At 42.9% G+C, this 22796-nt stretch overlaps 2 long non-coding RNA genes across 3 annotated transcripts in view; one reads left to right on the top strand and one right to left on the bottom strand.

Moving 5' to 3' along the window:
- LOC109500881 overlaps window positions 1-22796 on the top strand; it is a 76892-nt gene that overhangs the window by 27303 nt on the left and 26793 nt on the right. The window contains exons 1-2 of one of the 2 annotated variants that reach the window (XR_006599696.1): window positions 16494-17921; window positions 18046-18174. This is a non-coding gene — a long non-coding RNA (uncharacterized LOC109500881). Of the gene's footprint in view, window positions 1-16493; window positions 17922-18045; window positions 18175-22796 lie in introns of those variants that run through there. The other variant, XR_002158708.2, reaches the window with a different exon arrangement.
- Window positions 537-16291, bottom strand: LOC109500883. Its single transcript, XR_002158714.3, has 3 exons — window positions 16198-16291; window positions 7629-9283; window positions 537-759 (listed from the first exon to the last, which is right to left on the bottom strand). It is a non-coding gene; the product is annotated as an uncharacterized LOC109500883 (long non-coding RNA).

Genomic DNA, 22796 nt, shown 5'->3' with positions numbered 1-22796 from the left:
GCTCAGAGGTTTGCTCAAAGGGAGAGCTAAGAAGTAGCAGAGTCAAGATTTGAATGGGCAGTCTGGCTCCATAGCTCACAGGCATAGGGAAGGAAGGAGACCTGACTGAGTCCTATACTTGGTAGGTGAGAATTCACTCTAATTAGTGCCTAATTAGACACTGGCCAACTGGAAGAGTTTTATTGTAACTAAGGAAGCAGTAATGTCTCTGCAATGGGAGCCTAAACTTGAGACTCCTGACAAGTGACTCAGAACTTTCTAAGATAACCAAAGGCTCTCAAATTTGGACTGAAATTAGCTCAAGACAAAACTTACTGCATTCCTGATGGCTGATGGGTTATATGGGGGTGTGGGCCCTCAAGGCTGCTCCCAGTCAGGTCACAGGGCAAGAAGGAGAATGGTTAAGAATAACTGAAGATGGATAGAAAATTTCAAAACCTACTTGCTGGAATCAGGAATGATTTCTTTTCAATGATGCGGATTGCTTGAGGGCAGATAGAAAGAGCAGAGGCTTCATGAATGCTGAGTCTAAATTCTCTTGGTGTACAGATAAATTTAATGGATGTTCTGTGTCACAATGATGAGGCGAAGACCCTGGAGCTGTCCAAAGGGACTGACACGCTGTTGACAAGTCTTATGCACTTCTCATGGCAATGGGGAGCTACGGGGGCTGTGTCTCAAAAGATTGTCATCCGGATGGGACTGATGCATCTGGACCCTTCTGCATTGTAACCTCTGCTTCCCCGGGGCCACACTAACCTTAAGAAGGACATTCAAAAAGTGTAACAATTAGAATGATAACAGAAACCATGTTTGACAATGAGTTCTCAGACAATGGGACTGCTGGGACCCCAAGTGTCTCTCTTCCCTGGCACTGTTGCTGGTGGCCTCTGTGTTCTACTTGGCACCATTCAGTTCCTCTGATGGCCACCAATGCATAGCTTGGCTCTTGATGGCTGTGGCATCACATTCCAGCCTCTAGGGGAGGCAAAGTCTCCACAGTCAGTCCTACACCCTGGTTTTGACTGGCTTGAGGACCACTGATTTGGCTTAAAGAGTGGGTAGGATCTGGGGGAGAAGGAAAGAAGTTAAAAATTCTGCTTTCTAGGGAATTGTCCTTCTTTTGTAATATTTTCCTTAGTTATGCTTTTGGGCTCCCTTCTTCCTGCTGTCCTCTTCTTCCTCCCCGCTGGATTAATTTAAGAGAAAGTTCCTATGACCTTCTTTCCAGAAGCTGTGGGCCCGGGACAGCCTCTTGGTTGGAAGGCCAGCCCCCTGCTCATGTACTGCATGCAGGAACAAAAGTGGGGCAGGAGGCAAGAGGAAAGCATGAACAGGCTTAGACCAGCTGTCCAAAGCCTGAGAGAGAAATGCCCTCTTTTCTTGTGTGTGTCTGGTGCTTCTTCTCACCAGCAGAGCAGCCAGAATTTGAGGCTTCAGTCAGGATGTAAGTCTCAGGGAAGAAGCCAGAAGGGCCACCTGACCTGCTTCTGGTTCAGCATACCAGATGAAGACCAGGTTAGGCCAAATGCCCAGAGCTGCCGTGTATGTTGGGCATGTTGTGCAAAGAACAAGTTGTGATTGGATGGCATCCCTGTTAGACATCTTTGGGTGGAAATGGACAAGGCTGTTCACCTCCAGGAGAGCAGCAGTGAGCAACTGGTGCCCACGCACCTTATCCTTGGACCTTTATTTGCTGTATCCTCTTATGTTCTGTGTAGGATGGCCTTACCCTCTTTCATTCAGCCTTCCCAGGACAAGCAGCAGGTGGGTCTCAAATCTCTGCTCTAACATTTGGCACCATTCAAGAGGCAATCTCATTAAAGGAAAGGGCTGAGAAACTAGTTTGAGTATTTTCTGATTACAATTTAACATTATCTTGGGTAGAAAATGGAAGGATTTTGTTGAAAAGCCCCTTTTGACTGATGTGTGTCTCTTCTAGCTCTGAACATTTCATTCACTGTCTTTATAAAAAGAATTTTATTGATTTGCGGCTTGGCAAAGGGGAATGCTCTACTTTTCAAAAATGGCTTCATAAAGAGTATGTGACTTCTCCCCCCAACTCCCAGAAATTCTTTGCATCTTCTTTTATGTCTAAAGTCTCATGATGATATGCCTTGGTTTTTTCCATTTATTGTAGTAAGTGCTTGGTGGGGCCTTTAATCTGAGAAATGGTATCCTGTAGGAAAAACACCTCAGACATTTTCTCCTATTACACTTCTTTGATAATTTTGTCCCCCTCTGTTTACTCTGTTTAGTCTTTCTGGAGCTTGTAGTATTTGGATGTTGGATTTCCTGGGCTAAACGTATAACTTTTCAAAAATCTTTTCTCTCATGATTTTTCTCTTGGTTACTTACTTAATTTTAAAAATTAAAGCAAATCTCAACCATAAAAAAATTGCAGATATACTAGAAAGAACTGTTCTTTTCCTAAAGCATTTGAAAGCAAACTGTGGACATAATTCCATGAACTCCAAATGTTTTAGTGGGTATTTCCCACAAAAAAGGATATTCTCCCACATAACCACAATACTACAATAAAACTCAGAAAAATTAACATTGGTACATTTTTACCATCTAATTCTCAAACCTCAGTCAAGATTTTCCAGTTTCATTAAGAAGACCCTTGATAGCAAAAAGATCCAACTTGGGTTCACATATTGCATTTATGTGTTTCTCTTTAGTGTCTCTCAGTCTAGAACAATTTCTCAGTCTTTCCTTTGTGACCTCGATACTTTTGAATAGTACAGTTCAGTTACTTTGTAGACTTTCCCCCAACTTGGGTTTGTCTGATGTTTCCTCTTGAGTAGTCTGGTCTTGCATCTGCATCGTTGGTAGGAGTATCACAGAGGGGTACTGGTGCTTCTTACCATATCCACTGCATGATTTTGACTTGTCCTATTACTGGTGATGTTATCTTTGATTATTTGTTGAAGGATGTATCTTCCAGGCTTCTCTGTAAAGCTTACCTTTCGCCTTGTAATTAATAAGTATTTTATGGGAAGGAATTTTGAACCCATGTAAATATTCTGTAAACTATGTAAATAGTGTAAATAGAAACTATAAAGAAAAATAGCTTTCAGGAAGAAACCCTTGGCAGCTTGCTCATGTTACTAATCTATTTTTGCATAATTGTTTCATGTGAAGGTATATGAAAGAACATTTACAACTTCATGGAATTGAGAAGGCTGAGGAGTTGAGCCATTGTTGTATTCTGCTTCTCCATCCTTCCTCCTGGAAGCAGACTTTAGTGTGTGTCAATCTTAATCTAAGATTTGAGTCTCTATTTTTAATACAACTATAGAATTTAGATGTGTGTATGTGTTTATGAGCCCATGCACTGATTTTCTAGCTCTGCCTGCTGAGAGGGCCTAAAACAGATGCACCCCAATAGCAATAATCACACATAGGGCTCACCCTTGTTTTTGTATATCATTCTCTAGTAAAAGCAACTGGCATTCCTTGGAGAAATGGCTCATTCTAGGTTAAATTAGAAAAAGGATGGGATAAGCATGGAAATCTTATGGTGTCAGAAAGTGAGAAAGTGCTCAAAAAATGGTGGGGACATGTTGAAAGGACAGAGGAGCCAACTAAAAACAGCTTTCACTGGCCAGATCTGGGACAATTTGAGCAATGAAATAAATAATAAGAGTAGAATAAGGTAAGATAGAAGATGGTAGCTACACTTGTGGTAAGCATAGCATAACCTATAAACTTGATGAATCACTATGTTGTATACCTGAAATTAATATAACATTGCATAGCAACTATACTTCCATCTAAAAAAAAGATAAGGGGCGCCTGGGTGGCGCAGTCGGTTGAGCGTCCGACTTCAGCCAGGTCACAATCTCGCGGTCCGTGAGTTCGAGCCCCGCGTCGGGCTCTGGGCTGATGGCTCAGAGCCTGGAGCCTGTTTCCGATTCTGTGTCTCCCTCTCCCTCTGCCCCTCCCCCGTTCATGCTTTGTCTCTCTCTGTCCCAAAAATAAATAAACGTTGAAAAAAAATTTTTTTTTAAAAAAGATAAGATAGAATAGAATAAGATAAATATCTGTGAGTCTATGCTGATATAAATAAATGATTTAGTAGATAAATAAATTGTTAGGGGAGAAGATAAAGCTCTAACTACAGAATTTCAGTTAAAAATGTAGAAGGATACAGGAGTGCTGATTCATAGGGGCACATGTACCCCAATGTTTATAGCAGTGCTATCAACAATAGCCAAATTATGGATAGAGTCCAAATGCCCATCAACTGATGAATGGGTAAATAAGATGGTGTGTGTGTGTGTGTGTGTGTGTGTGTGTGTGTGTGTGTGTGTCTCTCTCTCTCTCTCTCTCTCTCTCTCTCTCTCTCTATATATATATATATATATATATATATATATACAAAAGAACGAAATCTTGCCATTTGCAACAATGTGGATGGAACTGGAGGGTATTATGCTAAGTGAAAGAAGTCAGTTAGAAAAAGACAGATGTCAAATGTTTTCACTCATATATGGAATTTGGGAAACTTAACAGAAGACCATAGGGGAAAGGAAGGAAAAATAAGTTACAAACAGAGAGGGAGGCAAACCGTGACAGACTCTTAAATACAGAGGACAAACTGAGGGTTGGTGGGGGTGGCAGGTTGGAGGGAGCAGGGAAAATGGGAGATGGGCATTGAGGAGGGCACTTGTTGGGATGAGCACTGGGTGCTGTACGTAATTGATGAATCACAGGAATCTACTCTTAAAGCCAAGACTACACTGTATACACTGTATATTAGCTAACATGAAAATAAGTTATTAAAACAGCAACAACAACAAAAATAAAGTTGTAGAAGGAATGGTGGAAATCTTAAAAAATCACTCTTTGGCAAACAACTCAGTAATAATTGTTATAATCAAGAACATTAGTGGATGATAAAATTAGCAAATTAAAGTGTGTGGGAAACAGGATATTTTGTTCCCCACAATATAGTTATTAATTAGAAAAGAAACAATAGAGTGGAGAATCCTGGCAGATATCACCTAACCAAGTGATTGAAGTTAACATAGCCAGTAATGAGATATTATTGATATCATGTGCTTCCTAATATAATGCACTTAGAATAAACATTCTGGAATGTAGCTGACCAGTCCTCTTAAAAAATGTCAAAGTCATCTAAGACAGAGAAATAATGAGCATTTGTTCTAAATTATAGGAGGAGTCTAAGGATACATGACAACTAAGTGCAATGCATGGTCCTGGATTAGATCCCGGACCAGAGAAGAAAAGTTGGTGAAGTTTGAATAAGATCTCTATATTAATTAATAGTATGGTATCAGTGTTAATTTCCCGATTTTGATCACTTTACTGTAGTTACGTAAAACATTAACGTTTGGGAAAGGTGAATGAAGGTTCTGTGGTAACTCTATGTACTGTATTTGCAACTTTTTGGTAAGTCAGATTATTTCAAAATGAAAAGCTTAAAAATTTTTAGTGAAATAATTGTCAGATGCTGTGTCTTTCTATTTATTTATTTATTTATATATTTTTTTAATTTTTTTTCAACGTTTATTTATTTTTGGGACAGAGAGAGACAGAGCATGAACGGGGGAGGGGCAGAGAGAGAGGGAGACACAGAATCGGAAACAGGCTCCAGGCTCTGAGCCATCGGCCCAGAGCCTGACGCGGGGCTCGAACTCCCGTACCGCGAGATCGTGACCTGGCTGAAGTCGGACGCCCAACCGACTGCGCCACCCAGGCGCCCCAGATGCTGTGTCTTTCTATTAGCAGCCCTGAAATGTCATCATAGGTAAGTCTTTCTCTAGTGTTGTTTATTTTCTCCAAAGCACCTGTATGCCAGCCTTCGGGGAGGGGTTGAGACAAGACTTGGAGCCTGACTGTCCAGTATGTAAACATTCATGCATTTAGTACTTTACCCTTTATTGAACCTGGTGTCTCCAGGCCTGAAAACGTGTCAGCTCAGTTTCTCCAGGGAATATGTCTCTTGTTGACCATGAGAGGTAGAGGAACACTGGCCATTTGATTGCATGTGGTATGGGAAAGGACAGGGCTGAGGTGTAAATGCTCCTCATGAAGGCTTTTGCCTCTCAGGTTGTTTCCAGACCCACTCCCCATCCTTGCCTTTAGAGGTACTTGGTGCCTTCAAAGCCAAATCCTTGTAGGGGCTCCATGGAACACATCTGCTTTCTTGTCACTGGCCATCTCTCTGAAGGCAGTTTGGGTTTGAACTTTCGCTGACCTGCAGGTATCACTCATCCATTCACTTTCCATTGTCTTGATTCCCATCATCTTGCCATGCATTCTCTTTGACCACGTACTTTTTTTCATTATATTTCTTTTTAAAAAAGTTATTTTTAAGTAGAGATTATTTTTAAGTAATCTCTACACCTAATGTGGGGCTTGAACTTACAACCCCAAGATCAAGAGTCATATGTTCTTCCAAATGAGCTGGTCAAGCACCCCTCCTTTACATTTCTGTACTGTCATTTTTGAGATCGTTCCATGCGAAGCAAAGCTAATTACATGTTTTCAATATCCAGGCTTTACTAGAAGTCCTCCCCATATTTTGTACCATTTCTCTGAGCAGGTCTATTTGACCCTCCTGCAGAAAAGGCCAACACTGTAACCTGCAGGACTCCTGAGATGTATATGAAAATTAGATGCCTCTGTTGGGGACTTGCATCCCTGAGATGTTGGCATTTAAAAAGGACTTCCAGGGGCACCTGGGTGGCTCAGTTATTTTAGCATGCAACTCTTGATTTCGACTCAGGTCATGATCTCATGGTCATGAGATCAAGCCCTGCATGGGGCTCTGCACTGGGCATGTAGCCTGCTTGGGATTCTCTTTCTCTCTCTCTCTCTCTCTCTCTCTCTCTCTCTCTCTCTCTCTCCCCCTCCCTCTTTCCCTCCCCTGGTCACTTTCTCTCTCTCTCTCAAAAACAAAATAAATAAATAAATAAATAAATAAATAAATAAACAAATAAATAAATGGTAATGTATAAAATTAATAAAAAGCAAAAAGGACTTTCATTCATATGAGATAGACCAATGTAGGTTTTAATTTCAGCAAATAGTGCATAAAATATTCAGATAACAGACCCCAAGGAGTGTTATAGAGATCATTTTCTTCTGATGGTTTGGCATACACAAGGTCACAGGCCCAAGACTTGAGGTGCAGTCACTCTGGGCAGGGAGGGCATGGAAGGTAGAGAGGGAAGATAGCCTGACAAAGAACATGTGCTTTGGGGCCTGGTTCAAATCCTGCCTCAGCCATTGACTTGCTGCATATTCTCAAATAAGCTATTTATCCCCTAATATTTTCAAGATATTCATGTACAAAATAAAAATAATAATACTCATCTCATTGGCTCATTGTGAGGATTTAATAATATAATGTATATAAAACATAAATGATACCTAATATCGCTATGTATTAAAATGGCTTATCTACTGGGCTCCCAAGGATGACAGAAGTAGTGGGAAAAAAATAATCTTTCCCTCATTCGAGAGGTGAACTACGCTCATCTCTGCATCTAGAACTGAGTCAAAAAGCAGGGGTCCGATGCTGCACTACCCCCAATTTTTAATTTCTGAGCCTCTCAAGCTGCAGGAGTCCCATTCCTTCTCTGTGTTCTTACCTGCAAGTGGTGCTGCTGTCTCCTTAGCAAACCAGAGACCTGTCAGGTCAGGCTTCTTCCCCAAAAGCTCCATTTTTGTTCTCTTGTGGAGTCTCTTCAGCAAAGAGGATTCTTGCCTTGTTCCTTTGGAGGTTAAAACTCATGAGTATCTCTGGTGCAAAGTGCTGACGACTGACCTAAGGCCTTCCCAGTATCCAGATGGGAAGTCATGCCTGAAGGAAGCAGCTGCCTCAGAGGAGGGCCATTAGATACAGAGGAATGCTGTCCAGGCTCTTGGAGAGCTCTCTTTCTCTCTCTTTTTCATTTCCTTCTTGTGTAGTTCATTGGAGGAGGGGCTCATGGGCCCCACATTGCATAGCTAGCTGGTGGCTGGCAGGGAGTCTTCTGGATCACACAGAGGTCAGGAATTGGTGGGGATCACTTGAACTTCAGTGGGTTCCCTCCAGGGAAGTTATAAAAGCCCATCTCAGTGCTGCCAAGAGAGTTGCTGTTACAACAATAAGAAAGAGCAGCTGTTGCCTCTGGGACTGTTGTTCCAGAAACTCATAACAGCACGAGCCTTGATTTTAATATTCTTTTATAGAGGGGCTTGGAGAAGACATTTTGAGCTGGCAAATGTTTTTAATCATAACAGGGTATGTGTTCACCAAGGAGCCCTACTGAAACCAAGGGAAAAGCTGAGTATGACCCGAAGCCTTGCAATTTCTTTGTGATAAAAGACATTTGACAGAGAGAAGAGGGCAAAGTAGGGAAGGAGAAGTGATAGTTGTTGTCTTAGAAGGCAGAATAGAGTCCAAATAAGGTTATTTTTTTTTTTTTAAGAGCATGCACTGAGGAGTAAGATTGTTTCTACTCAGATACAGGCAAATATTTTAAAACCTACATTCTCTATAACCCACGGGTAAAACTTCAAGGAAATTATGGCTTATTCTCTGCATATGAGAGACTAACACAATTTCCCCTCTTGTGAGTGTTGATTTTTAAATTGTAACTGAAAAATTGTGGCGTCCGTGAAGTAATGCTGTTTTCAGGTCATGGATGATACTGATACAAATGGATGGTAAAGCCTGTGTGTGCAGCATGAATGAAGGATTCTTGCTCGTGTCCAAACATGTCTTGTCATGGTTTCTTCATTGATACCCAACTACTAGATAGGGGCCACCAAGTGGTTCAATGCATTTAAGAAAGTACCCAACTCTCTTGTTCTTTGATGAATTTGAAAAATCTACAGTTAGAGGAAGATCTGGGTAGGTCAGACCCATCCATCTACTGTAACATTAGCCAGTCCCCAAAGGAGAAGAGTCTAAGAAACATCTTAAGTAAATAGGCTGTCTTATAGAATGGAAGATGTAGGATATGATTTTTTTAATGTGGCCGGCTGGTGGCCCATGTGGGCCTCATGAAGTGACCACTAGGAGGACAACTTAGTCCAGCATGTGAGTCCTTAGCCTTGCAATTTGGGAACTCCCTTGCCTCCAAGGAGCACTCCAGTATGTGCTAGCTCTGAAGTATGGAGGGCCACTTTCCAAATTCATGAGACACTGATTTAGAGACACAATATTGTAGGACTCCTACTAATTGGATACTCATGTCCACTTATCTGGATCGCCTCCTTCACAGTGTCTTCCCTGGAGATCCTAAGGTTCCTTGGAGAACTAAAATCAAAGAGAGGGTTTACCTAGTCTCACAGGACTAGCTCTTCCAGAACCTGAAGAATTGTCCCAATTTTTTCAGGGGAGGACACTTTTCCACCAACCAAAGCCATAAATTGGTCACTCTTGGTTAGACTTATTTTCCATTTTAAAAAATTATTTTCTTTGAGTACAGTTGACATGCTATGTGACATTAGTTTCAAGTGTACAACATATTGATTCAACAGCTCTATACATTATGCTATGCACACCACAAGTGTAGCTATCATCTATCACCATGTGACATTATTATAGTATTACTATATTACTATATTCCCTATATTGTGACTTTTATTCCTTTAGATTTATTTTTAAAACCCTGACCAGGACTTTTCTATTTGTCTCCTATCTCTAGATTCCAAGGAGAGTTTTCCATTGTATTTGTCATTAGCATGTTACAATTTTCAAAATTATAGTTTATCTCAATAAGATAAGGTCCATTTGAGATTAGTAGTTTCCGGTGGCAATGCAGAAGTCTCCTGGGGCCCTTGACTGGTTTTGGGAGGCACTCCAGTCTTCTCTAAGATATGTTTGCTGAGCATCTCTGAGGTGGATGATTTACAGAGGATGAATAACTACAGGGGACTAATCCCATTCGTTGTATATTGATTTTTATCATTTCCAGTTTTCAAAGATGTCATTTTCTGACCTTGTTTCTAAATCCTAGGGCTAACTTCTGGAACTTTTCTGACTATTCAGAAGTATTACTTTTTTAGCATATTTCCTGGGTCATCAGGAACACAATTTGCTATAATTCTACTTAGCTGAGTTGCATATGTACAAAATCAATAAGAAATAAAACAATTCCATGACTTGCCCCTTTCAGCTTGAGGATTCTTCTTTCTCATTTAAAGTGGGGGCTGGGAGAATCTTGGGGATATCTTATAAATCAGTCTGTCCTCCAGATGTGCTCATGGCAAAGTGTCAGACCATCCCCACGGATTCAGGGGCCTGAGGCTATGGGACTGCCAGTATTTGGCCATCACCTGTGCACTTCTATTTGGAGACTCCACAGCCTCTCTGAAGAGCTCCTCTGTGCCTGTTCTAGGGACAGATAGTGGTCAACACCATCTGATAAAAGTGGACTAGGGGCTGATAAAAGTGTTGTAAATGTCCCTGGAAACAGTAGGCTTTGTCATGTCACAATGGCTGTGCTGAGATGTACATGTGCAACCTACAGGTATGTGTGATGAGAAAAACACTGAGAGCCCAGGAAAGGAAACCTCGATCTTCTTCAGGCCCTCCCCTTAGTGAGGGTTGTGCCTGCCTCTGATATATTTGGGAAAATCTTTTAATTTCCTGGAGAAAGCCCAAGAACTTTGACCTTAAGGCCCCGTGTAAGAATTTGATCCAGGATGTTGGAAAACCTTTAAAGAAAAGCTTTATTTTCAAAGCCCTTACTGACTTTCTGCATTGTTAAAGGTTGAGATCAAAATTCACTTTGATCCTTTTGTTTAGGGAAAAATCATTCTGTGGGAACTTTATAAAGGAAAAACGTTATTTTTTTTAAACAGTTTTAGAGTTACCCATCTCCTTCGACTTCTCTTGGCTGTGACAGTTTGTCAGCTTCTCCTCGTTTTTAAGGACCTTGGTCAGGCATTTTGGAGAATGTCCCTTTACTAGAATCTATCTAATGATTTTTTTCATGACGAGGCTGGGGTTGTGAATTTTGAGGAGGAAGATCCCAGGGGCAAAGTGTCATCTTTATCACATGATACCAAGGTTACATACTATTAGCATGATTTATGACTGTTGATGTTGACCTTGACCACCAGACTGAGATGAGCTTGTCAGTCTTCTCCACTGTGAAGCTATTCTTTTTCCCTCTTTCCCTGCTGTCCTCTTTGCGAGGAGGCCACTGTGCACAGCCACATTACAGGAGTGGGAAATTATGCCCTCCCTCTCTTAGGGCCGAGCATCTACAGAAATTATTTGGAATTCTTTTGCACGAGATTTATTTTGTCTCCTCTCCCTACCATTTATAATTTATTTATATTAGTGTGGGCTCATAGGTATCTATTTTATATTTGGATTATAGTCCAATACTACTTTATTTACGTTGTTGCTCACATTGTTCCAATGTTGGCCATAGGGAATTCTGTACTGCTTTGACATACACATCCATATGGGTTACTTCATGTTAATTTTTTTTTTAGTCCTTTTTTACTTTATGGCATTAGAAGATGCTCTAGGCTCATCTTGTATGTTTTACACCCTAGTCCTAGAATCAGCCATTTCTTTAAGGAGCCCTGGTTCCTTTTATTGGAGAATGGTATTAGAAATAAAGACGTGGGCATGAGGTATGCTCCTTGGTACTGGTATGTCATTTCTTCTAGGCCCTCTCAGCTGACAGAACAAAGAAATATGTGTGCATATATTAACCTGCGTGTGTACACATATCTATAAATATTCTATATGCCACCATCTGTGTCTATACTAAGCTAAACATGAGTTCATACTGCTGCTTCAAACTCTAATCCATTAACATATGGATTATTCCAGCTTCCTCCCCTTGCCTATTTGTAAATTTCAACTCCAACAGCGAGAAACCTGGTTCTGCAGGAAATTTTTTATGCAGATAAACAATGCTAACATTTGGGTGAAATTTTTCCAAACATCTCGGTATTCATCTCAGTTCATGTTCTTGCCTTTCTGCTAATATTTTTTTAAGTATATATATTTATTCAATTTTTTTATTTTCATGTGTATGGTCCTTGCCTTACATGCTGCTTCATATTGTGCTTTTTCCTACTTAACTACATATCAGCTATAACTTTTCAGGTAAATAAAGTCTGATGCCCATCTGTGTTTTTAAAAATATGTATTTGATAAATTAACTAGCCCCCTATTCATGAATGCTTTGGTTGTTCCCAGTTTTGTCACTATTAAAAATAATGCCATAGTGAAAAATCATTTTGCACATGTTCTCTATAGAACATATTCCTAGGAATATATAGAATATTTAGAATATATAGAAAATATTCCTAGGAATAGAATTTATTCTAAGATGGGAGTCTTTGAATTTTTCAGAGCACTTCCAGGAACATGTGATTTTATTTAGACTGAACTTCTAGGAGTCAGCCCCAATCTGATGGTTGATTTGGGGGCGTGGCAAGCACAAAGGGGCTGCTTGGTGGGAGTCATGTCTATTTTCACCTCTATAGCAGAACCGATGCCTTCTCTCCTGCTGGCTGCCTTAGACATCACTGCTCTTCAGTCAGCACCTGGCATCTCCCTAAAGTAAGGGTGTGGGGCTTGAACTTGATTGTTCTCCAGCTTAGTCTGACTCTACCCAGGGGCCAACTGCTGAAATCTGTGACCCTCAGTCTCCTCTCTCCCCTATGCTCCTATACTCGAACATTTCTATAGATTCCACCCTGTCCTAATTGACCGTGAAAGCTCTGAGTGCGTCAGCCCCTGCTTGATTCCCAGAGCACCATTATCACATATCTTTAAGTATCTGGGATGGGTGAGTCGATTTGCAGATCAAGCAAAAAAGAACAGAAATTAGATTAAATCTTCCCTCAAAACTTGGAACTAAACCCAGGGCAAGACCTACTCGAAAGTGCCAGGGAAAGGCTCTGTCTGACATCCTAGTGTGCTGATGCTACAAATCTCTGCCTTGGTGTCAGATGTTAAGCTGCTTGCTGAAAAGTGCATAGAGACCTTTCATAGAGGTGTTTTCATTAAAGAATTTCTTAAGGATTAGAAGGCTTCAATGAAATGTCAAAATGACAGGTACCGGGGCCTGGGACCCCTCCTGAACTCATACCATGTGGGTGGACATTTATTTCCCTTGTGCATTTGTTGTGAGGATTAGAAAAGATAATTTGGTGCATTTGGCATATAATAGATATTCAGTAAATAGTTACAGCTTAAAAATAGCTAATATTTATCGAGGGCTTATTATGCACCAGACACTATTCTAAGTATTTTACATGTGCTAACTGATTTTATCCCCATGAAATACTGTGAGTTGGGTGGGATTCCCCCCCCCCCAAATTTTATAGATGAGGAAAGTGAGGAAGGAAAATATAAAGCAATTGGCCCAAGGTCGTGCAGACAGTAAAGGAAACGGCCGAGATTCAAGGTTAGCCACCATCCCCAGAGTTTGTATCTCCTTTCCAGCCCACTGGCTCTCAGCAAACAGTGTTCCCTGGTGGAATGGACACTGCCTTTGGAATCTGGGGCAGACACTGCTAGACATCCCCTCAATATTCATTCTTCCCTACTTCCTTACTCACTGAACCCAAATATTTTTGCAGTGTGGTATAACATGCCCAATTAAAATTACCTACGGGGGTACCTGGGTGACTCAGTTGGTTAAGCCTTGGACTTTTAATTTCAGGCCAGGTCATGATCTTGCGCAAGTTCTTTCCTGAGTTCGGGCCCCGTTTCAGGCTCTGCACTGCCAGTGTGAAGCCTGCTTGGGATTCTCTCTCTCTCTCTCTCTCTCTCTCTCTCTCTCTCTCTCTGCCTCTCCCCTGATAGTGCATTCTCTCTCTCCCTCTCTCTCTCTCAAAAATAAATAAATAAACCTAAAAAATAAAAATAAAGATAAGCACCTCCACAGACTTTCTTGTAGGTAGAGTGGTCGTGTGACCCAGTCTGACCAATGAGACGTAAGCCAAAGGGACAGACTCAGCTGGCCCTCACCTTTCCATCTTGTCCCCTCCCTGCTTTTACTGCCCAATTACAGTTGTGACGCCTAGAAGTTCAATAGCCTTTTTGTGAGCAAAGGGATGAAAGCCATATGGCAGTATAGAGAAGCAGAAAGACAGAGGGAGCCTGGGATGCCAATAGCATTGCAAAACCACTCAGAAGTCCTGGAGGGCTTACATCTGACCCTTCTGGGAAAGAGAATAATTGTCCCCCTTTTAGTGAAGCTACTCTAAGTCTGGTTTCTTTCTCTTACCTGGAGCCCACAGCAATCATAACTGATATAAAACCCCAGCTGTACTAGTAGGTCTGTCAGGTGAGGGAGGTGTGTATGCATGTCTGTGTTTGACCTCATTAAGCTCTGAGCCTCAGTTCATTTATTTACTCTCATGTCTCCTGTTGTATCTCATAATGTCTGGAAAGGCAGGTGCACAGCCATTAACAGCATCAAAGAAAGGAAGAGAAAGCGAGGAAAGGAGGAGAGAGGGAAGAAAAGAGGAAGAGAAGGAGCAGGGGGAGAACAGTAGGAAGGAGGGATGAAGGGAGGAGAGCAACAGGAAAGAAATTTCTCCCAGCTGGTCATGAATATCCATAGCGCAGAGTGTGGTGCAAAATAGGACTTGCTTCATTTCCCATCAGGCCACACAGAGTCAGCCTCAATGGATGCCTAGCAGTTTTGTGTTTCTGGGGCCTTGTCTTTACTCCCTCTTTTCTAGCCCTCTCCCAGTCTCTGTTTTATCTTAATGGTGCTTCCTGTGGTCAAGCCAAGGAGGCCTTCGATTCTACCCTACCAGGGCAAAAGGGGTATCCCCTAGAGTTTTCTAGGTGGGGTCAGCTTGGTGGGTTCTGAGACTTAATAAAATCGACAGTAGCAAAAGCATGGATACAGGAACTAGACAATATGGATTGTTGTCCCATTCTATCACTTACCAGCTGTGTGACCCTGAAGAAGTTACTTAGCCTTTCTGTGCCTTAGATTACTTATCTCTAAAATGAAGATAATAACAAGACCTATTTCATTTAGTTTTTGTGAGTTTATATGTAAAACATGCAGGATAGTTGTTCTCAACTGGGGACAACTTTGCCTCCACCTTCACCCCCAAAGGGCATTTGGCAATGTCTGGAGATATTTTTGGTGGTCATAACTGGAGGAAGAGTTGCATTTACCTAGTGGATAGAGGCCAGGGATGCTGCAGAACATCCTACAATGCACAGGACAACCCCCCATGCAAAGAATTATTCAGCCCAAATGTCAGTAGTGACATGGTTGAGAACGCCTCAAAACAATGCCTTGCTCATGACAAGTGCTATATAAGTTATTGTGGCTTGATGTTTTATGCTAAAGATTCCTTTTCCACTCAGAGTGAAGACAGAAGAGAATAAAAGGGGAAAAGGGGACCATTATCTCTGTTCTTCCACATATATGAGGGGAATAAGGATGAGAACTTCTAAAGAGGTTCCTGAAACTCAAAATAGTGTCTTTAAAATATTTCATGCAGTGCCTGGCATGTAGTAGGTGGTCAATAAACAAAGAGACTTCAGGACTATCCCACCTTCATCACTGATTGTAGGGAGGGTTGTTAATCTTTCTGTGAGCTGTAATGGCTTTGTATTTTCCTGAAGCCTTTTGATACCAAATAAGAGGTGTGTGTGGTTGGGAGCATGGAGTTAAGCACTGACAGGGAGTAAGTCCTTCTTCACAGACAATGCTGCCATTCAAGGAAGGGGAGTCACAGGCTTGGTCTTGGGTGGATTGTGGGGGTGGGGGTAGATGTTAGGACTGAATCATGCCAAGCCATTCAGAGCAGAGGTCAGCAAACTGTTTCTGTAAAAGGCCACATAGTAAATAATTTAATCTTCATGGGCCAAGAAGCAAAATCAAGAATATTATGTAGGTAATCATAGAACAAGAGGAAAAACAAATTGCCATAAACTTTTAAGAAAATTAAAAATCTTATTTACATAATCAAATTTGAATTTGATATAATTTTCACATCATGAAATACTATTCTTTTGATTTTTTTTTTTTACACTTAAGAATATGAAATCCAATCTGTACTCCCAGGCCATACAAAAACAGGAGGTGAGCTAGATTTGGCCTGTGGGCCATAGTTTGCCAAACCACTCAGCCTGTGGCTATTCTCATGCTGAACCCCTTGTCTGGTTCTCTGTCACCAGTTCTGGTCATTCTCTGTCCAGTCCCCCAGGAGCAGACTTACCACAAAAGTGCCTTTGATTGCCTAGGGCTCTGGATTGGGCATACATGGGAGAAGTGTCTGTCCCTGCCCTGGCATTGCTCACCACTGTGGGGAGACAGCCACAAATCAGGACAGTAAGAAAGGCCATTGTTGCACAGTGCCACAAGGCAGAGGGTGCGGGGTCGGAGCCCCCCAAACCATCGGAGAGCATAGACGTGTGTATGTGGGGGAGTGTCACAGAAGCCATGTGCTTGAGCTGAGACCTGAGTTTTCTGCGGGGGGGGGGGTGTAAGTTTTCAGGGAGCAAATGGTGTAAATGATGGCGGGGGCATCCTGTGTTCAGGGATCTAGAGAGAAGTGTTGTTTTCAACCACTGGGATGCAATTTGAGGAGGGACAGTGTCTCACTAGAGGTGAAACCAGCAGGCAGGGGCAGCGTGAAGTCCTGTGGCTCAGCCTCTCAGACCTGCCAGGACCCTGCCTCGTTCTCATCTGTCGCCCAAGGGCCTGGCCCCGCTCCTCATGCCCATGCCTTGAGGCTGTGCCAAGATGCCTGCCTAGACCTCAGTGAATCACCTCCCACTGGACAGGGCAGATGCTGCTCTTTGCCTGCCCGGCAGCCTGCCACTCTGTGCCCTGCTGCTGGTCCACCTGCCCTGCCCCAGGGGGTTCCCGGTCTTCTGGCTTCTGCAGAAAGCAGCACTAATTTCTGGCTAATAAAATGGTTCCCCGGAATCTGGCCTGTTTCCACTCCTTCTACTTCCCAATGAGATCTAGACTCCCCTTTTCTTTCCTCATCTGATTTGCAAGTGGGGGCCCTGGGGGCACCATGCTTGCACGTTCATACCTAACAGATCTAGGGGACGGGGCATAAGGTGTCCTTGCAATTCTGAGCTGTTCAGAAGCCCTGCTTCAGGGGCAGCTGCAGGGAGAGTGTCTCTCAGGATGTGTGATGAGGTGTTGGCTATCAGCTCAGGTTCGGCTGGAGGCCATTTCCCCATTTCAGATGTTAGATTGGGACTCTGTCGCTATCCAATTGGTTGTATTTTTGGAAGGTCTATAAGGAAGATACCAATATGAGGAGTTAAGACCCCTGGACTTCTGGCTTAGATAGCTAAGATTTCAGAAAGTGAGTGAATTGGAACCCTTAGACATTGCTGGTGGGACTGTAAAATTTAGTGTAGTTGCTGAGGAAAGCATATTGGCAGTTCCTCAAAAAATGTTAAACATTTGATGAAGCAATTTCACTCCCAGCTATATACCCAAGAGAAGCGAAACCATATGTTCACACAAAGACTTGTACACAAATTTCATAGCAGCCAAATATTCGTAATTGCTAAAAAGTGGTAGCGACCTAACGTCCATTGACTGATGAATGGATAAACAAATCAGATCGTCGTACAAAAGGATATCATTCAGCCATAAAGCTAGAAGGAGGTGCTAATGCACACTTTAAGATGGATGTCCAGCAAAGCACCACGCAAAGTGAATGAAGTCAGACACAAAAGACCACATATTATGTTACTTCATTTCTATGAAATGGTCAGAACAGGTAAATCTACAGACGGTAAGTAGGCTAGCGGCCGCCAAGGGTTGGGACAGGATGAATGGGGAGTGACGACATAATGGGTAGGGGTTTCCTTGGGGGTAATGGACATATCTTGGAAGTGGACGGTGGTGATGGTTACACAACATTGCGAATGTCATGAAAGTCACTAAATTATATACTTTAAAAATGGTTAAATGGTAATTTTTATGTTGTGAATTTTATCTCAAAAGAAAAGTGAGCGAAGTCATCTTTCAGCCTCCTGTGTATATAGAGTGGTGAAGCAGTGGTGTTTCAGATGTCCTTCTGTCCTGGTTCTTACAGATTCTGAAGTTGGATGGGCCTGAATCCACTTTAGAATGCTCCTGCAGAATAGGACAAAATGCAAGATCGGCGTCTCTCTAATCCCAGAAGCAGGCAACGATTTCTCTCCTGTGACACCATGGGGACAAGGTATTGGTATTTTTATGTTTCATCTGTTATTCTGATGGACTTTGGTGTCTGCACTCAATTTTCCCACTTGCCCTAGAGGCTCAGGACTTGTCCAGGCAAGATTCTAGGCCCACTGTGTGCCCTGAGTTGTCCCTGGTCTCTCTCCACGGTGTGTCTGCCCAAGAAGGAGCAATTCACAGGCTCACATCTTCCATGGACCCCTGTTCAGACTTTTGTGTCAGGTTCTGTCCTGGGCCTGAGGATCTAAAATGAACAAGATGGAGTTCCTGCTCTCAGGGAACCGGTCGGGGAGGCAGAAAGGTGCCTGAGAACCACTGGTGTGATAGAGGACATGCGTGAGGTGATAGGGGGAAGGGTCCACAGGGAGACACCTGCACGGAATCTGGAGAGACAGGCAAGAATTCGTCAGGAAGACAAGGCAAAGAGCCATGATGTGTGAAAGGGCCTGGAACACTGAGGGAAAGAGTTGAGAATGGAGTTGGGGGTGGGTAAGGAGACAAGCAGATAAAGTTGGACCACTAGATAGGGGCAAAGCTTGCAATGCCTCGTACACTAGCCTGAGTTTAGAATTTATCCTGATAGCAAAGGAAAACCACTCAAGGAATTTAGGAAGGGAAGTTCCATCATTTGATTTGCATTTCAGGGGGTAGGTCATCTTGGGAGAAAAATACAGGCTAGATCAGAGAAAGAGTGGCATGGGGGTTGGCAGGAGGCTGCCTCAGAGTCCATGCGAGATGATGGAGTCAGACAGAGGCCATGTGCATGAAGGAGACAGAGACAGAACTAGCTGGGCTGAGATGCTGATTAGCTGGTGGTGGTTCAGGAAGGCAGGAGGAATAGGGAGAGAACAGTTCTGGGAGACCCCTGGACTTCTGGCTTGGGTAGGAGTCATCATGTGACAAGAGACCCAAAGGAGGAGCAGATTTGGAAGACAGATGACAGGATGAGTGTGGGGCAGGGTGAGCCTAAGTGCCTGAGGCACATCCAAGTAGAAAGGTCCAGCAGACCAGTGGGTAGAGAGTTGGCACCTAGGTTGGAAGTCTGGGTGACTTCCGCCTATGTTTCCCTGTGTGCATGTTCCATTCCTCCCCAGGAGTTCAGTTTTGGGAACTGTGACCTGGAAGCTGCTGGTGTCTGCTCCTGTCAAGGTTATTCTGGTTTAAACTCTCTCGTCCTGTTGGCATGTGATTTCATGCTTTTCACTTCTCCCTTTAAATGGAAATGCAGAAAGAAAATGATCTTCGCCCTCCAGTGGGGATTGAGATTTTTTTTTTTCCTCTCTCAGCTCTGACACCTGCTACTGTTTCACTCGCTATTAAAGGTCTGTGTGACCGGGTGGCTTGCCTCAGGCAGTGCTAAATGGGTGTGTGGGAGGGCCCGGAGAAGAGTCAGGAAAGAGGTATTAGAAAGTGACTCACAAAGATGGGCAAGCTGGGGCTTGGGAGCCAGGGTGAGGTTTTCCCAGGAAGGACCCATGGTATGTGCCCCAGAATAAAGCTGCCACCCCATCTCTGGTACCTAAGGCTCTGCAGCCCTTTCTAGGGCTCCTTCCTACCACTCACCTCCTCTCATCTGCCTTCTGGCCACACTGTATTCTGCCTTGTCTAAGGTCACACAGCTCATACACAGTGGAACCAGAATACAAAGTTGGGTCGCAGATGTCAATGTGCCCTTTATCCCTCCACTCCAATGCCTCTGTCACCATGACAAATGATTCCATCAGGGGGAGAATAAAGGGCAAGCTACCTGCCAACCCAACCCAGCCCAACCCTCCTTGGCTCTAACCATGAATGACCTGGTGGGGGGGGGGGGTTCCACCTGTAAGGCCAGCCATCGAGAGAGAGAGAGAGAGAACAGGCTGGGGTGTTCTGTGCAGCCCCTTGTTCTGCTTCCTGTGGGAGCCTGCCACTACCTTGGTTTCCTCTTCCTCTTCAGCCATGCTCAGGCTGTAGAGCAAGGTGGGAGCCACCTTCTAGTCCCAGCTTGTTTGCCAATCTATTCTCTTGCAAACAAATCCTGCCTTGTGGTATTGTTGCTGTAATGGGAAAGAGGTTCATCTATTACCAATTCTGCACTGTGGGCAGACTTTTAAGGGATCTGTCTGTTTTCAGTTCCGTATTAATCTGCTTTCTGCTATAGCTCCAAATATCTTCTGCTCATAAATGTGGGGTCATTTTACTTATGGGCTCAGGATGGACAGGGGATAATATTTCTCTTCTTACATTTTCAAATGAGGCAAGGTTAAAGGAACTTGTCCTACCTCAAGACAATACCTGAAAGGATTTGGGCAAGATAAAAACCCAAATCCTTTACCTATGAAAAGTCTTTGCACAACAGAGCTGATAAGAAGCATATGTACTGTGTGTGTGTGTGTGTGTGTGTGTGTGTGTGTGTGTGCGCGCGTGCGCACGCGCACATGCACGCATGCATGCATGCACATTAAAGCTGTTGAGATCTCAAACTACCCTTCTTGGCCAGCAGTACTTCCTTACTGGAAAGAAGAGGAGTCTCAGTGATGATCAAGGCTTCCTTTTTATCTGGGAACACTGTGGGTCTTCAAAGGACTAAATCAAAGAGTCGGAGATCCTTCCTCATGTTCTTCAGGCCGGCCGAGGGCACATTTTTCAAGATCCTCTTCCTGTTTCTCCCAGAGAGCTCTAGGCTGAGACCCTGCTGGTTAGAAATCCCGCATCACAAGGTTTTGCTGGAGTTTAATCTCCCTAATCCATATGATGTCAAGGCATTATGTCATGTTTAACAAATGAAAACCACACATCTTGGCCTCGGTGGGCAGACCAGTCAGAGGTGAGCTGTCGGAGGCCAGGAGTGTAATCTTGGAATGGACCCAGGAATTCTGCAGCCACCCACCCCACCCTGCATCTGCTGCCCCAACCATTTTTCCTCTTATGCCAATCCCTGCTGAGTTTAAGGAGCAGGAAGGAGTTCTAACCCAGAAAGGAAGATTTAAATGTCCTTAATTCTCTGCCCTGAAACATCGTTCATTAAAACCCTAATGCTTCAATCTTTTTTTAGATTGCATTTCTTGATTTATCTCCCCTCTCCTCAAATGGGAACCTAGCGACTTGCAATTACCATTATCTGAGAGGAGATGTGCTTGCGTACATAGCCAGGGGCTTAGATGTGCTTATTATTTGCAGAGTGTGTTTTGTGCTTTCCCAGGTTTTTCCTTGCTTACGTGATGCTACTTAAAATCTACTGTGTAATCTTCACACTCTGGGTCTCATTTACTTTCAGGCTTCTGGGCCTTCAGATCTGTGTGTGGCCTGCCCATCTATGTATTATTCATAGACACACCTGTTCTCAAGTAAGAATCCAAATAGGGATTAATTTATTTATTTTTTTTAAATCGGAAGAGAAGGAATCACAGCTCTGGTTGTAAACCCACTGCCCCCTCCACTCAGAAGTTATTCCCAAAACATCTCTCAAAAGCCCTTCTCTCCACAGCAAAAGCCTGCCTCCTCTCCAAAGGAGATCTCCAGCAGGGTGCCTGCTGTGGGGACCTCTGGCCAGAGGCACGCCTCTGTAACCTTGGATGTTGTTCAGTTGTGTTCTTTGCCTGACAGGAATGGTTCAGCTGTGAGAGCAGGCCTGGAAGCACTGGAAAACCTTTAATTTTGATATAAAAAAATTTCCAGAATTTAGAGGAGGGAGCACATTGTATCCTAGGAGAATCTTGCAAGGCTTACGTTATTGTCAGACTTTAACCTCTGCTAATATTGATTAGTTTTGTTCCTAAAATTAACTTAAAACATATTTGACGTAGTCTTGCAATTGAGGATTACTCCTAATCTCTCAGTAATTCCTTTAGTATGTAGTTGTCTTTGAGCTTCTTCGTTGCACTGGCTTGAATAACACCTCATGCTATGGTAGATTTTTCTCCCAGAATGAACCAGCTGTCATTTTGTCACAAAGCAATGCAGCAGGTGGCCATGACCTAAGTGGCAGAGAAACCCAGGAAAACTCCTGACAGGAAGTTGATATTCTGAATTTAACAAAACTACAAAGATGTTTGTGACTTTGTAACACAGTTTACATTATTGAAAGTATAGCCCCTGGGGTTAGGACAGACTCTACCACATATTGGTCAGCAGACCTGGGACAGGCTATTTAACATCTCTAAAAGTACATAACCTCAGCTGGAGTAAGACAGAGAGACAGAGAGAGGGAGAAGATAAAGGATTAAATAAGATGTTACATTTTAGTAAGTGATAGGGATTGCATTATTACAGTTGAGTTTTTAAACCGAGATTTAAAAGCATGACACTGAATGGGAGAAGCTGACATGTGGCTAGAGCATAGGATGGTTTGTGGTAAGGATAGCCATCTCCATGACAACCACAGTGCCTTCCACTTAGCAGGTTTCCTGGCAAATCACCCAAGGCACCATTTTGCTTATAGCTCAGATTCCCTGGCTCTTCCAGGAGTTTTATGAACAAAGATTAAGAAAGGTTTTCTTCTTTTTAGTATAAGAATAGATTTCATTAATTTTAATTATACAAGTATTACAGAAATATATTCTCTTTTTAAAAACCTTAAACTTTACAGGTAAGGCTGATGTCTTCTTTGAACACCATGTCTAGCCCTCACCTCCACCCCAGGAA

Source organism: Felis catus, chromosome B3 (genome assembly GCF_018350175.1).
Source record: "Felis catus isolate Fca126 chromosome B3, F.catus_Fca126_mat1.0, whole genome shotgun sequence".
Lineage (NCBI taxonomy): Eukaryota > Metazoa > Chordata > Mammalia > Carnivora > Felidae > Felis > Felis catus.
Note: the sequence above shows the minus strand (reverse complement) of the source record. Positions and strands in the feature narration are given on the sequence as shown.